Source organism: Tiliqua scincoides, chromosome 6 (genome assembly GCF_035046505.1).
Source record: "Tiliqua scincoides isolate rTilSci1 chromosome 6, rTilSci1.hap2, whole genome shotgun sequence".
Lineage (NCBI taxonomy): Eukaryota > Metazoa > Chordata > Lepidosauria > Squamata > Scincidae > Tiliqua > Tiliqua scincoides.
The window spans coordinates 28,101,485-28,128,349 of NC_089826.1; positions in this window are offsets into that span (position 1 = coordinate 28,101,485).

Genomic DNA, 26,865 nt, shown 5'->3' on the forward strand with positions numbered 1-26,865 from the left:
ATGCCATTTTGCAAATTAAGAAAAATGATCCAATATAATATTTTACCAACTTTGAATTCAAGTTAAAAAAAAAAAAATCTGCCTTTCTTCCTTATTTCTTTTCTCTATTACATCTCTGTGATGGGTGGAAATTCAGCAGGTGCAGGCAGTCTTATCATTGCATTTTCAGGTTTGGGAAATGAAATGGTTTGCAGGTGAAATATATGTTCGCTTTTTGCAGACAGAGCTTTTATTATATGAAAACAGAATGTGATACTAGCAAAAAATGCTATGGTTAACAGCCTGTCTTGGAAGAGCCCCTTCTTTCTCAGTAATTTTCTCTTTTATACAATATTTTTCAAACGGGCTAGCACAGGGGTGTCACAGGCTAGCACAGGATGTGGCCCTCAGAAGCCATTTATCCAATCCTCAAGATCTCCCATCACCAGCTGCTCTCTACTGCTGAGCTTTGCTAGGTTATCGCTACTGAAGGGGCAGCTCACATGAAAATTGGGCTCTCCCATATCTTCTGTCATTTGCAGCTAATGAGTTCCTGAGAGGAAAAAAAAAAGTGGTGATTTCTAGTTATGACCTCCTTAATGCCATCATTTCCTGCTGAATGACATCAGTTCAGGCCCTCAGCAGCATCATGAATGCTATGTTCAGCCCACTGTATTTAACAAGTTTGACATCCCTGCACTAGCAAAATAACTGCTACTTCTAGGTCAAATGAGACTTCTTTGGGGTATCAGATTTCAGGATAACATGACAGTTCCCAATAACCTTCTAAACCTTTCTGTCATTGTGTGTGTGTGTCAAGTATTCTTTGTACTGGACAAAGTCCTGTGCATACCTATGCCTACATAAATCTCATTGGCTTATAATCAGAATCAAAGGCACCATTTTACAAAATACAATGAACGCTGATGCCAACATTAACAATTGCTCATCAGGCTCATGCGGTAAATTTCGTCAGCCATATTTCAAGCCCAATTCTTTACATTGCCTTCAACAGAACAATTCTTAATTTACATAAAGCCAATGATTGCTTTCATTCTTTCTTCTGCAATAAAAAAAAAATTGATTCTAATAAAAGCAGGATGGAGATATCATCTCTCCATTAAAGTTTAAGGGAGTTCCAGCAAAATGAGCAGTACTTTAATAGCTCTCAACAAGGCCGTGCTCTTTTGTTTTCAGGACTAACTCACTCTTGCGAGTCTGTTAACTTTGCTCTCAAAGCCTTTCAAAGCTTTACTCGATAAAGCCCTCCCTTTTCCCGATCTTATTGTAATCTACATGACTCTGGCTTCACATAGGTTGTTTCTAGTAGTTTTAACTGAGGCCCTCTTCAGCATATCATAGCTAGAGGGGGGCAAAGATGGCAAGTACTGCAGGTGCCACAAGGCACCATGTAAGCAACCCCTCCCACTTGCCATTGGAGCCATTCCGGGCAGAGACTTGTCAAACCAAACAGCATCTGCTGTGCAAACAGCATTGCCATTGTTGGCTCCAACAGTGAGTGGGAGGAGCCACTTAAATGGCACATTGCAGCACCTGCAAGATTATCATCCCCCCCCACTATGCAACTAGCAGCATCCACACAATGGGGGGGGGGGAGCAAGAACACACCAGCAAGTCCCATCTCCTTGCTAACACTTACCCAAAGCCCTGCCCCTGTCTTCCTGTGGACAGCATTTGTGTGCAGTGACAGGTGCTCTTCATGGAGAGAGAGAACCTCCCCGTGATTAAGAAGACTGGAGTCCCTGTGTTCTTAATCATGGGGAGGATCTCTTTCTGTGCAGAGCGTTGATTGCTCCAGGTCAGCATTTTTCATCTCACGGCACACTGAGAAGACAACTAAGGGCGCAATCCTAACCAACTTTCCAGCACTGACCTAGCTGTGCTAATGTGGCAGGCACTGCATCCTGCAGTGGGGAGGCAGTCAAGGAGGCCTCCTTAAGGTAAGGGCATATTTGTTACCTTACCTTGGGTCTGCATCGCGGCTAGGTCAGCGCTGGAAATTTGGTTAGGATTGCGACCTAAAAGGCACACCACCATATTTTTGACAATTGATAAGGCAGACCACGCTGCTAGCCATGGGCTTGCATTCTGCATTGGCCTACTAATATATGAGCACCCCCCAAACTCCTGCTGCTTCTGTTGAACACACCTCCTTCACCGAACCGATCCATCCTCCCCCACCGTGTCCTGCCTCTCCCACCATCCTACTGTGTCAGCATGCCTTCTCTGATCCGCCAGCATGCATTAGGAGGCTCTGCCTTTCCTGCCGGCATTCTAGCAGTGTGTGACTCCATGTGCTGCCAGAATGTTTTTTGTGACTGTGGTCAGGCAATTGATGCTGGCGGAATGCTTGTTTAACCAGCGGGGTGGCCCAATATTGGGCTGTTAGTGCAATGTAAATGAAATAATTATTTTTTAAATTATCAATTCTTCTACTTTACCTATACCGAACATTTTGTACAAACAGTATTTTAAAATGTTCTTTTTAATACAGCGTGACTTAGCGTTCTGTGGTGTTATTACATTGCTACCATACAAAGCTGTCTGAAATTGAGAAAAAGAAAGAAAGAAAGAAAGAAAGAAAGAAAGAAAGAAAGAAAGAAAGAAAGAACAGAAGCAATTTGGAAGCATGAATGTTTACTACACATGCATAAACAATTGTTTAGCTGTAGTTTTGGAATATTTACCATGTGTGCCTGGTAAACATGTCCGCTCTTCTCATCAGGCTTCAAAAAATGTCAGTGTTCTTAATTTTCACAGAATCCATGAACATCAAGAAACCTCTTTGTAATCTACCTGCTTTTGTTCCAACAGTACATTTTCACAGCTTGACAAGTCTGTAAGTAATATCCTCTGAAAGCAATTGACCTGGGAGGCACATGGGAGGCAAAGTGGTACTGCAAACACAGCCTTTGTTGTTATTGCACTGCAGCATCCTCCATCATTGAAAGCATGCTATTTTTGCTGGGAAGTTCACATCATTGCAATCTGTTTCATTCTTGTTTGTCATTATCAATAGGTACAATATAGGATAGGGCAGAGTAGCTTTACAACAAAAGGCACAGATCTGATTGTATAAAGATAGTATCATAACACCAAGGTACGTCAGTGCCCATCAAATGCATACATGTGTTAATAAACCAAACGCTTTTTGCCAGCTTCAGAGACAATGCTAAACCTGCTTAAAACATGGTATAGCATTTCTAGTTGCAAGGCTAGCATTGCTTTGCTTCCCCACTTTGCACTCAAGAGGAGGAAATCTGCATCTTCCTTTCCTGGTTGTGGTTTAACACAAAGCACAATTGGTTGTTGCATCCAAGCATGGAGAACCTCAGTTTGTTCCAACCATAGTTTGTGATCAAGCCAGGATATCAAGCAGTAGTTTGAATGAGGCATTCATTTCACTTTAAAAAGTGAAGGCATTGACTACAACCCAGAGAAACTTGGGATAATTCAGCAAGCATGTTGTGGGAATGGGTACAATGCAAGTCTGAAAGGGAGTATGGGGGGGGGGGGGTGAGAGAAAGCTACAATGCACGCAGTTTTCTGTAAGGAGCTCTGAATTATGTATAGTGCCTTAATACTAGAGATCTAAAATGCTAGAAACAAACTTTAGAGTTGGGGGAAAAGAGCTTGTTTGTTGAGCTTACATGGCTACAGCAAAAATAGGGGATAAACCTGAGAAAAGCTGACGCTACTATATTGGGCTGACGTGTAGTTCTAGACACAAGAAAGACGCTTGTGTGACTCAAGAGCTTGCATCCAGAATTTTAAACATTAAGGCAGCCAAATAAAGTTTTTGTTTCTCTCTGTGTTCAGTCTCCTTTGAGACCAACACAGACTCTAATAGTACACTCTATACAGACCAAACACAGCTGGCACGTGGGATCCAGCGCATAAGAGGCTGAAGTCACACTGGTCCTGAGTCCAAGGTGACTGGATGGGGTCAGGTCAGTACTGTGCCCACCTGCAAAAGGAGGAAGAGGGCTGGATGCTGCTGGCTTAAGAGCCTTCTGAGACCACCCAGTTCCAGCCCTTCTCCAATCCCCCCCACAGGGGAGAAGACTCTCGTGCTCCAGGTTGGGCCAAACAAACATGATCCCTTGGCGATTGATGGATTGGGATTACATTGCTGGTAAGCATCTGAGTCAACTTGGGGTCTACTGAGGAAACAATGAAGGGTTTTCCCATGTTCCTCAAATGCAGTGCCTAAAGATTATAGTTACAGTCAGCGGTGGACCTCCCCAGCCCCATGCCCTGGGGCAAAGGTTCATGATGGCGCCTCCTACGGGCTGTTGCTGCCCCCCTGCACACAAATCCACCCCTCCCCCACTCACCTGAGGCTCACAGAGCCTTGCATGACCCGTGCCTGCGCCGGGGAAGCCTCTCTGAGGTTCCCCGATGCTATAACTATGCTTCCAGAAAACCGGAAGCACAGTTTCCGACCCCACTGGGAGTCTCCAAGAGGCTTCCACAGGATCCTACAGCCTTGTGCCCAGGGCATTTGTCCCATGGAACTGAATGGTAGGTCTGCAACTGGTTACAGTAGCATCCCCAGAGGGGGGCACAGTACTAAGTTTTGCAGGCACCTCAATGCACCATGTAAGCAACCCCTTCCCCTTGCCTTCAGAGTGGATACACCTTGCTTTCAGCACTCAGAATGGCTCAGAGGGGGAGAGACTGCTTACACTGCACATTGAGGTACCTGCAAAACTTAGTGCTGTTCCCCCCATTGGGAATGCTACTACATAATTATTATCTTTATTGTAATTATTATGGCAGCACCACTGCTCCTTAGTCACATAGGCTCTCTTGCCTAAGAACTGGGGTGCCAATCTATAAGGAAACCAGTTTTGAACCTATGCCAAGAGGTGTTAACTATGATCGGTGTTTGTTCCCAGTTAGTAAGATGGGATTACAGCCTGTTTTATGGAACACAATGGGCTTACTTCTGAGTAAAATAAAATTCCCATATTTAAGTTACAGCACAAGCCTATGCATTGAAGTAAGTCTCATTGTGTTCAGTGGGGTTTACTCCCAGGAAAGTGGCATATAAGACTGCAGCCTTAGCCTTGGAGAGTAAACCCCATTCAACACAGTAGGACTTACTTCTGAGTAAATATGCACAGGATTGCACTGTCAAAGCATCTTGCTGAGTGACATTTTATGCTATTTTTTAGTCCTGAGATATTTGGGTTTGATAAATATGGTCTCATAACCCCTTCTTTTGTCCATAAGCTGTTTATAAATGTTCATGGTGTGTGTGTGTGTGTGTGTGTGTGTGTGTGTGTGTGTGTGTGTGTACTGTAGTTTGCTTCTGCTAATTGCTTAGACCATATGGCTACAAGAAACAAAATGAGTATGAGACAGGATTTGTGCATTGTGTACCCAGTGAAGAATATATTTAGACTCTAAACCCTGGATCCCAGCCCTGAAATCTTATTTTTTACGCTCATTTCTCGGGCTTTGGAAGGACCTTAAGACAGCCTGTAGCTTACTAGAAATAAAATATTGACACTGACAATCCTAGTAGAGGCAGATGTTCTGCAGATGCAGAGGAAGATTTAGAATGTGCTCTAAACAAGCAGCCTGAAAATTACTTGCTCACAGATGAATAAGCATCAATACAAAGCACACTGTCACAAGCCTTGTATTTCTGTATAACACATAATGAAAAACCATCTGTCCATTGTATTAATTTACCAGAAAACTAGTCTAGCATGCCATGCCTTTATTTCTATGTTTTGAAAATCCAGCATATATACGCTGAATTTCTTAGCAATTTTTTTTTTCATTCTAGTGGCAGGCACCAGAACAAAAACTTTCTCACATGCCCCAACTCACCTAAGTCACGTAGATAACAGAGATTGGCATTAAAAAAAAAAAAAATTAGTTTTTCTCCTCCACTGCTTGGTGAGAGACAACAAAGGTTTTGATTGAAACTGTTTTATGTCTTTTTTTTTTTTTCTAATATGCAGAATCTTCCTGTCCTTAAATAATGCATGAGGCATGTCTTCGGATACACAGAGAAAGCCATCAGAGTGGTATTTCTGTGTCGTTGGGGGAAAAAAAAAGTGTGTTAAAGCAAACTGACAGGAACATGGATATTTGCAGTCATCTGAGACTGTACATTTCCCAGTTAAACAGATGGCCATTACACGAAGTTATAACAGCACCGCACTCTGTCCAGTGGTCATCCTGGAATGCACCCAGATCTTCAGCTCTCAAAGTAAACAGAGAAGCCATTCTCTTGGAGGGTGAACAGTTACCTGTGTTGAATGTGGGAGAGTGTAGCCCAGCACAGTTCCAACTGTCTGCGGCTCATCCTAAAAAGGCAAGTCATATATTCTATTTGAACACTTAGGGAAGAGTCCAGACTAGTGATGAGTGAAAGTTGAACTAGATCCATTGGGTATAAACTGCAAGAGAAGAGATTCTGATTGGATATCAGGAAAAAAAATCCTGATGTTAAGGGCGGTTCGGCAGGGGACCAGATTGTCAAGGCAGGTGGTGGACTCTCTCTCACTGGAGAACTTCAAGCAGAGGCTTGACAAGCACCTCTTGGAGATGCTTTAGGAGGACTTCCTGCTACAGGCAGGGAGTTGGACTCTATGACCTATTAGGTCCCTTCCAACTCTATGATTCTATGAACCACCCTGGACATGATGAGGAATTGGCTCAGTCATGACAAGTTTTTTAGGTGGGCATTGGGGTGGGACTAGTAGTGTAGCTAGAATGAGGGCACAGCATGAATAAGGCGAGATGTTAAAGCAATTCAATGAGCAAAGCTACAAAACAATGAGCTTTGTAGCTCACCTCACTTCAGAGCTTCCTAGCTCAAAGGGATGCGTGGGCTTTACTAGGGCTTGGCTGCCTGCATTGGAATGATTTTGTGTCTGCTTAGGGCAGTGGAGATATGCACCGAATCCATCAAGCTCCTATCGGAACAGCCCAAAATATTTGCTCCAAGTTGAAACAGAAGACGCAATATGCAGCCAGGACCTCTGAAAGGAATTTTATCAGGGGGTACAAAGATTCTTTTGAACTCCTTCCCAAAGGGGGAGGGGGGGGTAAACAGGGCAGGGGGAAAGGTGGTGACAGCCAGAATAGTCTTTGGAACCCAGGTCCACCAGGCTTCCCAATGCGGAGCCCAGGTCTACCTGCCCATGTGGTAGACTAGATATAGCTAGATACAGTACTGTAATACAGAAAACCAAAACAAAAAATTCCTAAATTTCTCTTTACCCCCCTCTCATGGGCCCTTAATACAAAGTAGCTGGACCATAAATTAAATGCTTGAGCAGAGTGAGGTATTCACTTTATTAGCACACTTTTTGTAGTTGTTCAAAGGTCTTTTAGAGACATTCCTTAATTGCTGGCTTTAAGAAGAAGTCATTATTATTGGCAGGGGTCATCAGGAAAGGCAACAGTTATTGGCAGAAGGCACTAAAAATGGTGTCATTTGTCAATGTGGGCTTTTCTCAAGATCAGTAGGCAGAAAGAATGTCTTGTCTTTAAAACGAAGGACACCAATGAGAATACAGAAGAAGAACCAATGACATTCCCATTAACTTACATATTTGATGCATAAATTGTTTAGTAGACTCTGTCAATAAAATCTAGGGCACATCTTGCCTTTGCAGCTGTGGAAGTCACTAAAACAGCATCGGCATAAGAACATAAGAAGAACCAAAGGCCCATCTAATCCAGCTTCCTGTATCTCACAGTGGTCCACTAAATGCTTCAGGGAGCACACAAGACAACAAGAGACCTGCATCCTGGTGCCCTACCCTGCAGCTGGCATTCTGAGGTAGCCAACTTAAGAACATAAGAACAGCCCCACTGGATCAGGCCATAGGCCCATCTAGTCCAGCTTCCTGTATCTCACAGCAGCCCACCAAATGCCCCAGGGAGCACACCAGATCACAAGAGACCTGCATCCTGGTGCCCTCCTTTGCATCTGGCATTCTGACATAACCCATTTCTAAAATCAGGAGGTTGCACATATGCATCATGGCTTATAACCGGTAATGGATTTTTCCTCCAGAAACTTGTCCAATCCCCTTTTAAAGGCATCCAAGCCAGATGCCATCACCACATCCTGTGGCAAGGAGTTCCACAGACCAACCACACGCTGAGTAAAGAAATATTTTCTTTTGTCTGTCCTAACTCTCCCAACATTCAATTTTAGTGGATGTCTCCTGGTTCTGGTGTTATGTGAGAGTGTAAAGAGCATCTCTCTATCCACTTTATCCTTCCTTCCCATGCATAATTTTGTATGTCTCAATCATGTGCCCCCTCAGGCGCCTCTTTTCCAGGCTGAAGAGGCCCAAACGCCGTAGCCTTTCCTCATAAGGAAGGTGCAGGAGCTTGCACAAATCTAGCATGACCACCTGATTCCCGAATAGCATTCACTCTTCCTGCACTGATTCACCTCCTCTCTATGGAAGCAACCACATCCTTGGTTCATGTCCCTCCCTGCTGGGTGCTTGTGACCAAGGCTATGGCCACTTGGTGAAAGCATTCAAGTGGCATGACAAGGTTATGGCAAAAATTCGTAACAAGCCAGGATGCTGATTTTGAAAGTATCTCTGGAAAAACAGTAGTTTGTGAAGTATCTCCAAAGTCAAACTTCTTATGTATCTCTGAGTGGATCCCAAGCAACTGGGAGTTGGGTTTAAATGAGGATCGGTGATAGTGTAAGGGTGGAATCCTAACCAACTTTCCAGCACTGAGGTAAGGGCAATGCAACTTGGAGGTAAGGAAACAAATATTGCCTTACCTTGAGGAGGTTTCCGTGACTGCCCCCCAACTGCAGGATGCAGCATATGCCCCACTGAAACAGCTATGCCAGTATGGGAAAGTTGGTTAGAATTGTGCCCTGAGTCTTTCATATGGAAGTGGCAACCTGGGGTTGCCAGTTTCATAGAAAAACTCAAATATGATGAGCCCTCCATAGGAAGCTGCTTTATCCTGAGTCAGACCACTGACTACCAGTGACTCTCCATGGTTTCAGATGGGAACTTTTCTTTGCCCTACCTGGAGATTAACTGGGGGCCTTCTTCATGCAAAACACTTTATCTGCTACTGGGCATTTGCTCTACTCCCTTCCATAGCCCTGCTCTTGGCCAACCTCTCTCATGATTGCTAGTTGCCAAAGAACAAAAGTTCTCATTTACATCTACAGTAGTTTTTGTTTTTTTTCACCTGGCAATATAGCATCTGTGCAGGGGGGATCCAGATTAGGTCCACAACAGTAGTCCAGCTTTAAATCCCCATTCCACCCACCACTGTTCCAACACCTGGAGAGGCCTGATCCTGAGACTACTTAGCACTAAAAAGCAAGTGTGTACTTGAAAAGCACATCTTCAAGTAACATGAAATTTAACCCTAAGCATTTTTCATATGGAGGTCTGGCCCCACTGTTTTCAATACAGCTTCGCCAGAGAAAGAGCAATCTGCACATTTCACTCCTGCTGTAAAAGGTCATTTTTAAACAACAGTAAAATGGGGACCAATCCTCTCCATATGCCCCAGAAGCTGTCATGAGTAAAGAGAGGTTAATGGAAGAACTTTTGCTTAATAAATGTCTCTCGAGGAGACTTGATGGAAGGGTTTTGCTCAGGGTCTGGGCATTAGATAATAGGAGGTAATTGTTCCCACAGATCATGTGGACTAGGGATCTTATTGCGGGGTGAACTAAGGAAGAGGTTGGCTTCTCTCTCCAATGTGTGGCCTCACTTCTTTTTCAGATAATGAGGCTTTTACCCTAAAGTCAGCTTTCTGTAATAGCCCACTGTGATCAAAATTGCATAGGTAATACAATCTTGTTGTTTATGCAATTATTTAGCACAATTCATTTCAGTGTAGAAGAATGGCAGGATAAAAATCCTGCAAATAAAAATAAAATAAATTATTGTGTGTGCAGTCTTATGTGTAGAGTGAATTATCCTGCCTTGTAGAGTTAAAATATTGTGTTCTTTTTGATTCAGCAATTTTTTCCAGTAATAGCAACACAAGCAATAAATGCTATATTGGGTTTCTTTAATAGAACATGAAGAACACCAAGGACTGCAGGCTTGAAATTTTACAGAACCAAAATTGAACTGGTTCTATTGTATAGATAGAACTGTGGAGACCTGCCAACTTTATATTAAATCATGTTCAGACGTTTTCTAATTGTTAAGAAAACTGTTAGCGGTACAGAGCAGAAAACCAGGGGGTTTGTTATGAGCTGGGAAGGCTGCATTTTTTGATTAAACCAGGCCAAATGAACTGCTCAAGATTAATCTGTTAGATAAAACTGTGACATAAACTATTTGGCAGGCATTCTTAAATTGAAAGTTATTTATAAATTGTGAAGTCTATAATCTGGTTGGCAACCTTCAGTCTCGAAAGACTATGGTATAAGCCTACAGCACCTGGCATTCCCAAGCGGTCTCCCATCCAAGTACTAAGTCTATAAATGGTCTTTCTTTTCCAAGAAGGACTGGCAGACTTCAGTGGAAAATGCTTCCCAAAGCACAGAGGTTATAACAGTGACAGCATATCATATGAGGAGAACCCAAGTGAGTGTATGTGTTACTTTTTCCCTGGGAATCAGAATCTCATTGCACATTTTCCATCCTGATATTCAGCTCTATTAAACAAATTGAAACCCTTAAGTAGTGAATGTCCCTGCCTGTGATCCACATCAGTGGTCATTGTTGTCAGTAGTTTGTATTCTAAATGATATGGCCAGATATATGGATGGGTGAAGACTTCACCATGATCATCAGTGCCCTACCACAGTGAGTGTTGGGTACAGACCAGCTCATTATAAGATATGCAGGACATAGACCAAAACAGATTTTAAAAATCTGAACCAAGATCTTCAAAAGGGCCTGTGTTTATATGGGTAGCCTATGCAACCTCTAAAAAATTCATAAGATTCTTCCTCTCTGTGCCACAAAGAGTGCATTAATAATAATTTATACTTGAGGTGTGAATTATGGTGACAAGAACCTATTTCCCAGGAAGGGATACAACCTACAAAATCAAATGTGATTGATCAATGGTGCCTCTGGCAAGTTCTCTCAGGGCATCTTCCACCCCACCAGCAACGAAGAACACCAGATCTCCCACTGAAATTTTCATGACCCTGACTTCCAGCATCAATCTGGACACAAACACAGGCAGTAAAGGCCTAAGTGGTGCAAACTGAGGAAACCAGACCCATGCTGAACCAACACAGGGCACAATCCTAACCCCTTATGTCAGTGCTTTCCAGCACTGACATAAGGGCAATGCAGCTCTGAGGTAAGGGAACAAACATTCCCTTACTTTGAGGAGGACTCCGTGAGTGACACCCAACTGCAGGATGCAGCACACGTCCTATTGGCTGGAAAGCACTGACATAAGGGGTTAGGATTGTGCCCTTAGCCTCTCAGAATTTCACACTCAACACCCCCCAAAATCCTGAAGTCCTTGAGATGGAATCCAGCAATGAGCTGGCATCTTCACTTTCCAGAACCTCCAATGAAGTGCAAAACAATGGCCATGAAGTTAGGCAATGTGGTGCAAGCTACAATCCTATGTATGTACAAATTCCAAAGCATGGCAATTCATGGTATGCAGTGTGGATTGTATCATATCCAGGCCTGAGGAGGGGAATGGGGGGCAAAATACCTGGGGCCCAGGCCATGACAAAACTGCATTTCCACTACAGCTTTAATCCACTTTGAAGGCACTTCTATTACTCCAATGCATTTGGGAAGGAGGGGGAGATCAGGCATCTTGCCCTGGGCCCAATGCCAGCTCTCAGTGGCCCTGCTCACATCCATGTGATGATCTGTAGAGTTCCTTAAACATTTTAAGCCCCCTTCCCACCCTCCCATTTTTACACAGTGTGGTAGCATAGAACGTCCTGCCCTACCCGTTGATGTTCAAGCACTGACAGTTTGGGAAATTGGATTTATAGACCCATTTGAAATAAAGATTATGCAATATTTATCAAGATACCATAATCTAAACCAAGTCTAGAGAAATTTAAGATCTAGTTTTTCAGCAGTCAGAAATCGGTCATATAATACCAATAGGTTCTGTAGACATGCTTCTGAAAATGATGAATGGAATATATTCCCTCCCCCAAATTCTGTTCAGCTAACAGCTGTTCAAAGAGATAATACAGACATGTCTACTTTTCTTATCGTTAAACTTCATCAGCATTCAAATGCAGAAGACAAACTAGGAAAAGAAGGGGTGCAATGGTGCAAAGTCACAAGAGATAGAATTTTCAAAGTATCCAACTTTCTCTTCCTTGGTAACAAATGAAGCAATCTCTAGTCTTTCTCTACTCTTGACCAAAATTTATGGGGAGCCTGGCAAACAGAACATAGGGAAGAATCTTCCATGTATCTCCCCACCTCCTGGCAGCAAGACTAGCAATGCAACACAGGAGGCTCAGCTTGGTGAGCAGAGCTCCAGCATGTAGTTTTCACGTGCTTGCAAATGTCCTCCCTTATGCCCAAAGCCTCTTCTCATTGTTTGTTGCACTGTGTCTGGCTTTCCAATCTGGAAGAATGACATAATTGCCAGTTGCTTCCGATGGTACTTCCGAAAGATGGGCCCTGCAGAGTGATATGAAGGGGGAGAAACACTAGAAAATATTATGCTGTCTTTGTGTGCTCAGTGGGACATTTGGTGGGCCACTGTGAGATACAGGAAGGTGGACTAGATGGGCCTATGGCCTGATCCAGCGGGGCTCTTCTTAAATTCTTATGTATCTGCTGATATGGTCCAACCTTATCATTTCCTTGTCAGAATAATGTCAGGAAGAACATTGTCATGCTGATGCTTTTTTCTCTGAACAAGACACTATCAACCTTCAGTAAAAGAGATATGGAGAATGGAAACTAAACCGGCATAGACGATTCATAGACGATTTCTTAGTTAAAGTCTTGCACTGCAGCAGATGATCCCTATATCTTGCCACCCTTTCCCCATAATCTCTGCAATGCTTCAAACCACATCAGCAGATATAGATGGGAAGCCTTGGTTTTTGGCAATTCTTGTCATTGACCCACCATTGACCCCTGCTTCCTTATGTGTCACAAACTGACAACATGCTTAGTATCTTCCTCTTTTCCACTTTTGTGTGAGTGCTTTGTGTGTTGTGAGTCTAGGATTCTTGGCCTACTTTTAAATGTTTTAGGGAGAGGCCTGAGATCACCCCCCAGCCTTCAGTCAGGGACACCCTCCTCAACAGTCATTCCAGCTAGTCAAACAACTAGGGCCCAATTCTATCCAACTGGCCAGTGCAGGTGCAGTTGTGCTAGGGGTGTGTGTGCTGCAACCTGTGGTGGAGGGGCAGTCACTGGGGCCTTCTCAAAGTATAGGAACATGTGTTCCCTTACCGTGGGGCTGCACTGTGGCTATACCGAAGCTGGAAAATTGGATAGGATTGGGCCCTGAGGTGCCTAGAGTGGCCCCTGTTTCAGCTCCTGCAGTGCTGGTTAACAGCGCAGTCCTACCCATATCTATTCAGTAGTAAGTTCCATGATGTTCAATGAGACTTACTCCCAGGAAAGTATGGATAGGATTGTAGCCTAAGAGGGTTTGTTTGATGGCAGGAACCAGACTTTCCATTGCAAAGGAATGATGTGATTTCAAGGTCCACTGATGATCTCTTCCCTTGACAGTAGCCCCACAGAGACCTTCAACTCTGACATTATCTTTTACTGTGGCTAGAACCTTGGTATTTCCTTGTTTGTTACTCTTGTCTTTCCGGTTCTTCTTTCTGGTTCTTACTTTGTTTGTTACTCTTGTCTTTCTGGTTCTTCTTTCCTCCTGCTATTGTATTTTTTCCTGCCCCAATTTCCCCTGGGTAACGCTCCTGAATTTCCTGTGCCCTGACCTTCCTCCTTTTCCCCTCCTCTGCATTGCCATTATGTGCTCCCTTTCCCTTGTAAGAATTTCCTCCTACTTTCTACCTGGAAACTACTTACATTTAGGGTTAGTTGTTGAAGACAAGTTGACCCTCAGTATCCATGGGGTATCCATTTCCAGATCCCCCCCCCTCTTGCAGGTAGCAAACCTGAAGTTATTGATATCCAGAATTGCCTGTCAGAAGCTTTCCAGAGGCCTTCTGAGGCACAGAGAGGCTACGTGTGACGTCCCCACACCTCAGAACAGCTCTCAAACCTGCCCAGGAGACCCTTCCAGTCGTGTCCAGGAGGTCACTTGAAGCCCTCCAGCTCCAGGTTGGCACCGGAGGTGAGTCACATCCACAAGTGCCAAAACCGCAGATAAGGAGTACAACCTGTATTGTGCATTGCACTGCATCATTATTGATTTCTCTTCCCAATTATTGCATTTTTACTCCCACAATAAAGGTTCTTCTTTGTTGCACCTTTATTTGTGCCCCTCTTTTTCTTCATGCTGTGCCACTGAGTTGTGCCATTGACCATGGCACTTGGGCCCTGCACTGGCAATAGATGTCCCCCATGTGCACATGTTACACGTGACATAAAACCATGCTGGGTCACACAAGAGATACACTTCTAATATTTGATGACATTACTCATATTATGGTAGTCAGTCCTCCATTCTATCAGTTCTGTAACACCAAACTAGATATTTCTTGCAGCTGAATAAAAGGAAGTATAATGTACTCTGAGAAATAACAGACTTTGAAAAATTAGTTTCTATGGAGAGTAAAAGAGTATTGTCTAAAATACCTTTTATTTTTCCTGACCTTGGTATGGAGTGGCATAAATCTTATAGGGCAAAATGGAGCAGAGATTTGCAAATGGAAATACCAACATGAGGTAAAGCAATTTCCATTCTTGAAAGGTTCTCTGTTTTCGATAGCTCTTAATATTAGAGAAAATGGTTACAAGATGGTCATGCGATGGCCATTTATCTTTCTGGTAGCTGTATAAAAGAGCTATGAAAAGAATACTGCTTGAGATAAAGGTGACTTTTACTATTTGTGGTGGTCGTGTATCAAGTGTAAGTTCTGAAACACAGTTATTGCTACTATCATTGAGATTTTTGTGATAACAAATACTTTGATCTTCTCTGGTCTGTCTCCTTAAGTAAGCAGCAAGCACAGAGCCAATAAGATCACAGCAGTGTAAGGTAGCAGCATTTGTCGGGCTAGTATTTACTAAGGACTCCCAGGGTCCTAAGATTAGGCTTATTGAGCAGCAGCAACTGATGTTTAAGTTGTCAACCAGATAGGCCTTCCATAGCCCTCAGGATTGTGCCCAACTTTACCCACCCCTAACACTGCCCCTGCAATTCACAGTGTCCTATGACCCTTGATTCAATCAATAGGTCTGGGAGGTACATGAAACCACAATGGGACTTTCAGGGTTGTGAAGGGTTAGAGACTGGCATGGAGGGCTGCAGTAAGCATGGAGATTTTTCTGAGTGCACTCTAAGAAAGTTGGATTTCCCAACACATTTTGAGGAAAGGCAGGGTGAGCTTGCCCTTCACTTCTTAGGGCGGAGAGTTCACAAATATCTAAGAGCCCAATTCTGAGCTTGGCGATCTGACTTTCCGCCAGAGCGCAGTGTTGCAAACGTGCCATTAAGGCATACCACCTTATGAGGCTTACCTCATAAGGGTAAGGTTTACTGCCAGGCCAGCGCCCATGCTAGCCCAGCACTGGCCGGCGCTGGGGTAGCGTTGGGCAGGCACCCGTCCTCCGCTGCTTGTCGGTCTCATGGACTGCCGAGCTGCGGCATGGTAAGCAAGGGTGGGGAGGGGGCGGGGAGGAAGCGTTCCGGGGAGGGTGGAAAGAGGGCAGGCGGGAGGCATGCTGGGGATAGGGAGCGGGGAGGTAGGAGGTGGGTCCGGTGGAACTCAGCTCCACCGGATCCTGTCCATTTGTGTAGGGCTTGGCGCCCTATACGAATGCCTTTACTTAACCGCTGACCTTTTGGTCGGCGGTAAAGTGAGTAGCTCCATTGCGGGGCTGCTTCTCTCACCCGAGTGAAGGGGACAAAAGTCCCCTTCTCCCAAGGCACCACCTGCAGCAGGCTGAGGCGCACAGGATGTGACAGCAGCTGTTCTCGGCACCGCTGCAGCCGCGCACTGTAGGCAGCTCAGGATTGAGCTGTAAGAAAATAGGCGACAAATACTGGCCCAGAGGTAACATGGTCTAGCAGATATACAACAAGCTCTGAATCTATTCTAGCAGGCCTCCCACACGCTCAGTCCTCCATGACTCCTACTGTCTTCCATTGTTATCTTCATTATTATCATTGGCAATATGATAGGCTTTTTGTTAATCAAAAGGCAATATAACTGGGAGAGTTAAAAAGAAAAAGAAAAAGAAATCTAAAATGAGGGCTAGTTAAGATTGTGTTGCAATGACACTGAGTAGGTCTGCTTCTTCTCTAGAGTTGAAGATTACCCAGAGCCCATTACTGATTCTCATGTGTGTACTTGAGAAGCTAATAATTATTTCCAAGTGGTCAAAAAAATGCAGGCTAGTTTTTTTTTTTGTTAAAGTAATGAACTGAGATTTGATAAGAAAAATCAGCTTTATTAGTGCATGGCGAATTATTGCCTCAAGTGACTTATCTCGGCTTCTTTAATTGCAGAGCTGTTCAGATACCTTCACTGTGTGCTCATGTTATAAAGAACTCTTTGTACAAATATTTAAATTTCCAGTAATTGGATGCCTTGACATTTATTAGAATGAAAATGTAGAGTTGGGAAAGGTTCTAATAATGTATTAAATACAGCATAACAGCACAGAAAATATTGGCACCGGGTCTGTATTCAGTGTGTCTTAAAGGGGACTTGCAATGAAAGAGAAGTTGAGTCAAGATTTTTGTCTGAATTGTTCTATAGGAAAATCAGAATCTGTTTTTGTTTTTTTTCAGAAATACAGAGGGTTTTTAAAAAATCTTGTTCCTATTACTTAAAAAATAATTTTGCCTCAGAGTGCCGCATGAGGCTCCGATTTGATAGTTTAACAGATGGCTGGCACATGTGGGAGGTGTAAGTAAGTGTTCACATGGCTTCCACTTAAAGTTTTTGGCTGCTGCTTTCATGTTCCAAGCCCCACTCCTACTCCTACGTAGGAACAGTTGGGAGCAAATGATCAAGAGACAGAGCACAAGAGCCTGTCAGAAATTTTGCTGCTGTGTCACTTCCCTTGTGTCCATTCTGTTTCCTGAAGGGGGCAGTAACTGGAACCAGAGAACTGAATTCCTAATCCATGGGAATGTAGTGTGCTGGCCTTTACTTAATAAAAAATAATTAAAATAATTAAAAAAACTAAAAACAAACAAACTCCGTGGATTTTCATATAAAAGCAAGAACGCCAGCCAGCCTGTCAACAATTAAAAGCTTTTTGAAATAAAAAGGTCTTCAGTCCACGCCGAAACGTTAGCAACGAGGGAGCAGTTCTCAGTTCTAAGGGGAGGGTATTCCACAGTTCGGGGGCCACCACCGAGAAGGCCCTCTTCCTGGCCGCCGCCCCTCTCACATCTCTTAGTGGCGGCACAGTCAAAAGGGCCCCCCCCAGATGATCTAAGAGCACGGGCAGGATTGTAGGGAAGGAGGCGGTCCCTCAAATACCCCAGACCCGAGTCGTAAAGGGCTTTAAAAGTCAAAACTAGCACCTTGAATTGGGCCCGGAACAGAACCGGCAGCCAGTGTAGCCGCCGGAGCAACGGCTCGACAGAGTCAAACTGACGTGCCCCAGCAACCACACGAGCAGCCACGCTCTGTACTAGTTGTAATTTCCGGACCATCTTCAAAGGCAGCCCCACGTAGAGCACATTGCAATAATCTAATCTAGATGTCACTAGGGCATGGGTTACTGTGGCCAGGTCCTCGCAGCTCAGGTACGGTCACAGCTGGCGAATCAGCCGAAGCTGAGCAAAGGCTCCCCTGGCCACTGCCGCCACCTGGGACTCCAGGAGCAGCTGTGGATCCAGGAGAACCCCCAAGCTGTGGACCTGCTCCTTCAGAGGGAGTGCAACGCCATTCAGAGCAGGATGATAGTCCAGCACCCGAGCTGTGGATTTCCGAACCAAAAGCACCTCTGTCTTATCCGGATTTATTTTCAGCTTGTTCTCCCACATCCAGCCCCTAACCGCCTGCAGACAGCGATCCAGGACCCCAACCGCCTCCTCAGAATCAGGGGGAAAGGAGAGATAAAGCTGGGTGTCATCAGCATACTGATGGCAACCCACTCCAAACCCCCGGATGACCTCTCCCAGCGGCTTCATGTAGATGTTAAAAAGCATGGGGGATAAGATGGAACCCTGTGGCACCCCAAACCTAAGAGGTCGGGGTGCCGAACAGGCATCCCCCAGCACCACGTTCTGGGATCTGTCAGCCAGGAAGGAGCGGAACCACTTCAAAACAGTGCCTCCAAGTCCCAACCCCGCCAGCCGGCCCAGAAGGACACCATGGTCGATGGTGTCGAAAGCCGCCGAGAGGTCCAGCAGGACTAACAGGGTTGCACTCCCCCTGTCCATCCCCCAGCGAAGGTCATCCACCAAGGCGACCAAGGCAGTCTCCGTCCCGAACCCCGGCCTGAAGCCAGATTGGAATGGGTCCAGATAATCCGTTTCCTCCAGTACCCTCTGAAGCTGGGACGCCACCACCCGCTCAATCACCTTGCCCAGGAATGGGATATTCGAGACTGACCAAAAGGTGCAAGAGAGAGAGAGAGAGAGAGAGAAAGCAACCAATTACTGGGTTGGGACACCTCCCTATGAGGAAAGGATACAGTGTGAAGGGCTTTTCAATCTAGAAAAAAGGTGTCCGAGGGGAGACATGATTGAGACATACAAAACTATGCAGGGGATGGATAGAGTGGATAGAGGGATGTTCTTTTCCCTCTCATACAACACCAGAACCAGGGGATAACCATCAAAATCAAGTGATGGAACAAACAAAAGAAAATATTTCTTTACCCAGTGTGTAATTAGTCTTTAGAACTTTTTGCCACAGGACATGGTGATGGTGTCTGGCCTAGATGACTATAAAAGGGGATTGGACCCATTTATGGAAGAAAAACACATCACAGATTACAAGCTGTTATGTATGCAAGTTATGCAGGATTGAAATCCTGCATAACCGATTAGCCCAGACTTATGGCTGGCATACTGGGTGATGGATTGAAATCCTACCATCAGATTGGCCCTCTAGTTAAGGTTTCAACTACACCAATCATGGGGAGTCTGGGAGGAACTAAAGGGTATAAAAGCCAGGGGTGTTTACCTTGTGTCAGAGTCATTGCCAGGTTCTGTTCTGAAGATGGAACAAACGTATTGAGCTGTTATCTCTATGCCTTCCTTTATTCACATGGACCCACTATATAACACATGCCATGATGGGTATGTGCAACCTCCTGATTTTAGAACTAGGCTACCTCAGAATGCCAGATACAAGGTTGCACCAGAATGCAGTCTCTTGTTGTCTTGATGCATCTGGTGGGCCACTGTGAGATGCAGGAAGCTGGGCTAGATGGGCCTTTGGCCTGATCCATCAGGGCTCTTCTTATGTTCTTAAGGTGTCCTTTAAACTTCCTCAGGTGTTTTTCCTTGTTCCTTTTTCTGTTCTTGTTTTCTTCTATCGAAGAAGCCTGAAGAACAGGAGGAGTGCTACACACACATAATTAGTTATGCTTAGTACCAAGTGCCCTGGATGGGGATGTCCATTCTCATCTGTATCAAAAGATGCATTCAGCCAATTCAGTGTGACTGAAAAAAGAATCATTATACAAAGGCACTCACATGCGTATTTCACTTGCTAGATTGGAGCGATCTTGGTGTTTTTCCAGCCTGGCTATTCCTATCAATACCAGAAATATGTGCAGTCACTAGTCCCATGCTTGATCCTAGTTGCCAGTTTGCACATGGGTGCCTCTGTGCCCAGAGATGCTCTCATTTCTAGCAGACAACAAGTCCTGGTCTGTGTGTTCTTGTCTGATTTCAGTGTGGAGTTTTCTTTCTTTCTTTTTTTTTGAACCAAATGAGAAAAATAAATTCAATCTTTAACATATGGAGGAGGGCACAACCCTTTCGCATTAGCAGCTTGTTCCTGCAGGGAGTATTTATGGCTCCTTTTAGTACATCACAGAGAAAAGGATATCTGCTGAGATACAAAAGCAATAAAACATGCCGTTTACTGTAGCATTATCTGAAAATGTAATCCATGGAAGAATGATTCTGATTAGCTAAACAGCGCCAGTTAGGTTTATGATGGCCTGTTTTATGATTGTTTGATAACATAAAATATTATTTGCTTCCTGAAAGAGACTCACCATGCATAGATGAACACTGCGCTTTGTGAGACTGTCTCTGTAAATCACATACCCCAAGCAGCTTCCTTCAGAAATAAAATGTGCATTTGATTATAAAAAATTTACTGAGTGTTGTTATGAAAATAAGCTGATTGCTAATTCCTGATGTGCAGGGCATGTCTGCAAACCGATACTTTATTTATATTTTAGTAGATGCTGACACTTAATAATGAGAGTTAGCATCTTGCAGAGGCTGGTTCATTGGGAGGAACTTATGATCATTTTGGTCAATTCATTTCACTTATTCCAACATGAAATAACAAAAGAGTGTAATGATAACTGATGGTTACTCTTTCTTGCTTCCTGGCCATAGACAGCAGTAGTCTCTAACTATGGGATATTTCCTTTTCTTAAGAAATCCTTCTCCTGTATCAGACTACTGATCTGTCTACCCTGGTATTGTTGATTCTTCTGACTGGGACCTTCTGCATGCAGAGCATGGATGGACAACACCACTGAGCTGTGGCCCTGTCCCCCTTTTGTCTCCATTGGTGCAATGCAGTCTTAAATGGGCAGCCCAATCCTCACCAGTGCTGGTGCAATGGGGCTGCATGCCCACACTGTACCCAGTGCTGATAAGCAGCAGACGGGGGGAGGTCTCCTTGAGGTAAGGGGACATTTTCCCCCTTACCCTGTGTAAAGCCCCAGCCAGCTCAATGGGACTTCTTGAATCTGGCCAATGTAAGCCTGCAAAGTCTTGCATCAGGCTTTGAAGTACGAGAGGGGAAATAGGATTTGGTGTGCACCAGTACTGCCAATGCTGCCCCCTCCTGGGCCTGATCCGCTCCAGTTCTGCCCTCCCCCAACACCTGCACTGCCTGGCAGGTGCTCACCTGCTCTGTTTGGTGAGCTGCCTGGATCCATCACCAGTGGAATGGCACAGGTCTTCCCACTGGTGCTGCTTACACACCAGTGTCACTGGTTTGGGGCACTTCATGGCACTTTTGTGACACCCTAGACCAGTGCAGCAGCAGCTGTGCCTGCATAAACAAAGTTTAGGTTTGCGACATTTATTCCTTAACACCTGTGTTCAAAGTAGTAGTAGTAGTAGTAGTAGTAACAACAACAACAACAACAACAACAACAACAACAACAACAACAACAACAACATGGTATTTATATACTGCCTTTCTGGTCATCAGATTACTTCTCTGACTTTATTCAAGGTGTTTACATAGGCAGGCGTTTCTAAATCCCTCCAGGGGATTTTTATAATCATAAAGGTTCTCTCTTTCAAGAACCAACATTTCAGAATGGATCTTCCTGGTTTGGTCTCACTTCTGGCCTCCAGTTCTCCTACGCAAGCTGACAATTCCAGCAGGTGAAAAGATTGCCATTCTTATGTCAGTCTCAAATGCCACAACCATCTCTTATGGTTCTGTAACTTGAACAGTGCTTTCCAGACATTTTAGCATCAGGACCAACTTTTTAAAATGACGATCTATCGTGAACCACCAGTGGTTTCCAGATGGGTCACAGTGGTGGGTCACAGTGGTGGGTCACAGCCTGAATTTTGGTGGGCTGCCAATAGGCTTGCGCTGTATCCAGCACAGGATAGTGGCCATAAGCGGCTCAGCCATGGATAAGGGGAAACATTTCCCCTTACCTTCAGGTAAGAACTGCTGGCCCCATGGGTCTCCTTGGACTCTTGAGGTGGCGCAAGTCCGAGGAGAGCAGAGTGGCCTGGAGTTGCTCCGTTCTCCCCAGGAACGGGGGTTGGGATAACTGACAGATCACGACCCCACCTTCCGCCCCCACCCGCCCTCCCCCTGCCCAGGAATGCCTCCCTCCTGCCTCCTCCCCACCCCCCTGCCTACCTCAGAGGCAGGAGAGAATTTAAAGGAGAACAGTGCTGAAGAAAACCTGGACAGGCTGAATTTCCCCATCTCCAACCCAAATCCTAACTTTCTGCTTTGCATTCTGGTCTCTGTAGTTAAATTCGAAGTCCTAAAAAAGACACAGCATGACATAGAAAAGAAACAAAACGGCATATTACATCTCTCTCTTCATTTTTTTCCTCCCTGCAACCAGAGGTGAGTTTTTACTTGCCCTGTCTCGGGTTCTCTTTTTGCTTTCATTTGCATTAAATGCCCATCTTCAGCCACCAAATTACTTGTATTTCCTTCATTTACTTGGAGTATAATTGAGGTATAAATAATTCAAAACTTCTGCCTGGAACCTTTAAAACAATCATAACTGAGCTGCACTTTGTTACTATATAATGATTATGTGTCATTCTTTGCTCTCCTCAGGTTATTTAATAATGTAATGATAGTGAAATGGAATATGTTTCAGAGGTCAACAATCTCTTTAAAGTGATATGATCCTAACCTACCATTTACTGATCAATACAGCTGTAACCAAGACTGCAAGCCTGATCATTCCTGCCATCTTTCTCTCGACTAGAGCAGCCAAACTTAAACTTTTAGCACTGGGACTCACTTTTTAGAATAAGAATCTGTCCAGACACACCTGAAGTGATGTCATGACTGGAAGTGACATCACCAGGCAGGAAGATTTTTAACAATCCTAGGCTGCAATCCTACCCACATTTGCCCAGGAGTAAGCCCTATTGACTGTCATTGTTAAAAACATATACATAGTAGCCTGTTAAAAGTACAGATCAAATGCTGTCACATACCATCGTAGTCTAATCTATTAAAAATAAAATATTGAAATGGGACCCACCTGAAATTGCCTTGCAACCCACCTAGTGGGTCCTGGTCCACAGTTTGAGAAACACTGCTCTAAAGGGAAGGATTCATGAGAATATTTTAAAAATCCAAGCATGGTGAAGCATATACATAGTTGTACTCCCTGTAATCATCCTGAATTGATCATTGCCCTGCCCTGCCCCATTCTGTAATCTGAAACACTGCAATTGTCTTTATCTAAGACTGGTTTGTAAAAATGAGTACAGGTTGAGTGTCCCTTATCTGGGCTGCTTGGGATGGGAAGGTGTCTGGATTTTGGAATAATTGTATACATATAACGAGAAATGCTTCCTCTTGCTCTTTTCACTGTTACTCATATGGGTGTCTGCTAGTCTCTGACATTTTTCAACCATGTCTGTGCAGGTACACACCACAGAGCACAGAACAGAACTTACACCCTGTTCCTGAACTGTATGTGGGAATGAGCATAAGACTACTAATGTTCACACTGGGAAAAACACTACACAAGTGTATTCACACTTCACAACTGCTTGTGAGAAGCACTGGCCAGGTGCAGGGTGTGGGGAGGGGGAGTTAAAAAAAGGTCTTGGGCAAATATGTCTGGATTTTGAAATAGTTTGGATTTTGGATGTCTGGATAAGGGGTAATCTACCTGCACCACTAAATTTTAACGATTACTGTAAAAGGAAATATCTGATCATTGATATCCTACCACCAAGGATCTCACTTCTGGTCACAAACCTTCAAAATATTATTTGGTTCCAGGTGGAGCATGGAATACAACAGTTTGTGAAACTGGTGATGCACTAAGGCAGGGGTGTCCAAAGTTTTTGGCAGGAGGGCCACATCAGGCCCTATACTGCTCTGGGCCAGGTTATCTTAGAGATCGCCTACTCCCATCCAATCTGGCTCGTCCTCTCAGGTCATCAGAGAAGGCCTTTTTACAAGTGCCACCGCCTAAGGAGGTACGTGGGACGGCGGCAAGAAATAGGGCTTTCTCAGTAGTGGCACCAAAGTTGTGGAACTCCCTTCCCCTTGACTTGAGAATGGCTCCCTCCCTCAAGACCTTTCGGCGAGGCCTGAAGACCTTGTTGTTTAACCAAGCCTTCTGACGTTATAGCCTTCTTAACATCTTTTATATATCTTTTAGTTGCTTTTTTACAGGCCCGATTCCTCTAAGAACTGCTGTTTTATGCTCTTTTATTCTGACTCTTCTGACTACTGTTTTTATGGGTTCTGCTAATGTGTTTTTTAATATGTTTTTATCTGTTTGTGAAATTATGTTTTAATCTGTTTTATATGTTGTTAGCCGCCCTGGGTCCCTTTTTGGGAGAAGGGCGGGATAAAAATAAAGTTTTATTATTATTATTATTATTATTATTATTATTATTATTATTATTATTATTATTATTATTATTATTATTATTATTATCAGCTCTCTGACACTGTGCCAGGGGCCAGGGCAAAAAAAGAATCACTTTACATTTAAAATTTGAATAAATTTACATAAGTTTACATAAATGAATATATTAAAGATGAACTTATATGAATGAATGAAGGTCTTGCAATAGCTCAAGGCCTATAAAAGGCCTTGCACAAAGCAAGGCTGGCCTGTCCTTTGCTGCCACTGCTGCATCACAGATGCGAAACAGCAAGCAGTGGAGGGAGCTCTCATCCCACAGCTCACACGAGAGGTCAAACAGTTGCCCTCACGCTGAGAGAAGTTGTGTTGGGCCAGTGTGGGCTTCAACAAATCTCAGGAGGGCCAGAGTCTCACTGGAGACTGGGGGCTCCCTGAGGGCCACATTGAGAGGCATCGAGGGCCGCAAGTGGCCTCCGGGCCGGGGTTTGGGCACCCCTGCACTAAGGCAAAAACACAGTCCATCATGTGTCCATGTATTGTGCCTGCAAGGTCAAACAGTTGCCCTCACGCTGAGAGAAGTTGTGTTGGGCCAGTGTGGGCTTCAACAAATCTCAGGAGGGCCAGAGTCTCACTGGAGACTGGGGGCTCCCTGAGGGCCACATTGAGAGGCATCGAGGGCCGCAAGTGGCCTCCGGGCCGGGGTTTGGGCACCCCTGCACTAAGGCAAAAACACAGTCCATCATGTGTCCATGTATTGTGCCTGCAAGGTCCCTAAGAGAACCAATTTCTGTGGCCCTATGAAGGCACCTATAGCATAGGAGGGTAGGAGATCTGGTCTAGAGGGTAGAGCCTCCATTAGCCTGAAGATAACATCAGAAGGTCGCCAGTTTGAGGACACCGGCAGCTCCCTGAATGGCTGAGAATGGCGAGACCTTGAAGCAGCTGACAAGCCCAGCTGAGTGATTCCACCTGTTCTTGGTGTGAGCAAGAAGCGTCTTGGCTGCCCTCCATGGGAGAGATGGAGCTGCGTGGAAGAACTGGAGGCCAGAAGTGAGATGAAACCAGGAAGATCAATTCTGAAATGTTGTTGGTTCTTGAAAGAGAGAAACTCTATGATTGTAAAAATCCCCTTGAGGGATTTAGAAATGCCTGCCTATGTAAAATGCCTTGAATAAAGTCAGAGGAGTAATCCGATGACCAGAAAGGTGGTATATAAATACCGAGTTATTATTATTATTATTATTATTATTATTATTATTATTATTATTATTATTATTATTATTATTATTATATAATCTTTGCACACACTCACACACACACACAAAAAAGACTGCTATCCCCCACAGGACTTAGGGCCTGATCCTATTCAACTTTCCAGTGCTACTGCAGCTGCAATGCAGTCCTGAGGTAAGGGAACATATGCTCCCTTACCTTGAGGAGGCCTCTGTGACTGCTCTACCACCACAGAAAGCAGTGCATAACCCACTGGTATGGCTGCATCAGCTCCGGAAAGTCGGATAGGATTGGGCCCTGAGTTGGGCTTTAGCAACCAAATGAAAGCTTCATTATCCTACCTTCTGCACTAGTGGGGAGGTAAAACAATTATCCTTCCAATATTTCAGCCTGAATTTCTCCCGTCTTTGTTTTTGGAGCCATTTTGTCTAGATAGAGTGTGTGTAGTCACAATAACCAGTGAGGATAAGCCTCATTTTGTGGATCTGATAGTGAAATGGGGGGCCCCCGGCGGCACAGAAGGTAAGCTCAAAAGAAGGGTAAAATTCCAAGGACCAGTTTATGAAAAGCCTCTTGAGTCACCATACATTGGCTTAAAAGCTCATAGATTTAAATCCCCTTACCCCTTCATAAGTCTCCCGCTCCTCAATGGGTGTCCTTTGACCTGCACCAATAATTTCACTGGCACATGTCCAAGGACAGAAAGGGGGCAAAGAAGCTCCTGCTGGAGGGGACAGGATCCAGCACGTGCTATCACCACCAGACCACCCTCTTCTGCAGCCTCCACACCCCCGTTCCTCTCCCCTCTTTGCCCAGTTTTGTCCCCTCCCTGCCCCATTTACCCACTCCCTGCCCCCGCCGTGGCTTTACCTGCCCTGGCGTGTGAAGGCAACTCCAGCAACGGACTGGGAGCCCATTTTGCAATGGCAGAATTGTCGTCCACTGTTGCGAAGCGCTGCTTAGAAGAGCCCAGTCCTGCATAGGATTGGGCTGTTTTGCTCTGCTTCTCGACACAGAGTTCCAGAAATGGCTAAATATTAAAAAAAACATCAAGGGCAATAAATCAAAACAATGATAAAACAGCAGCAATACAAACATAGCATACTTCGAGTGGCTGTAAATACTACAAGGTTAAAGGTTCTTGAGGGATAAGGAAACTGTCTTATAGATACTACTCATGAGAACCTTAAATGTTGTCAGCCAGAACAGCAAGGACACTACTGGATTTACCTAATTTTTTTTTTCCTGTTTCAACCCACCATGATGTAATCCCTAT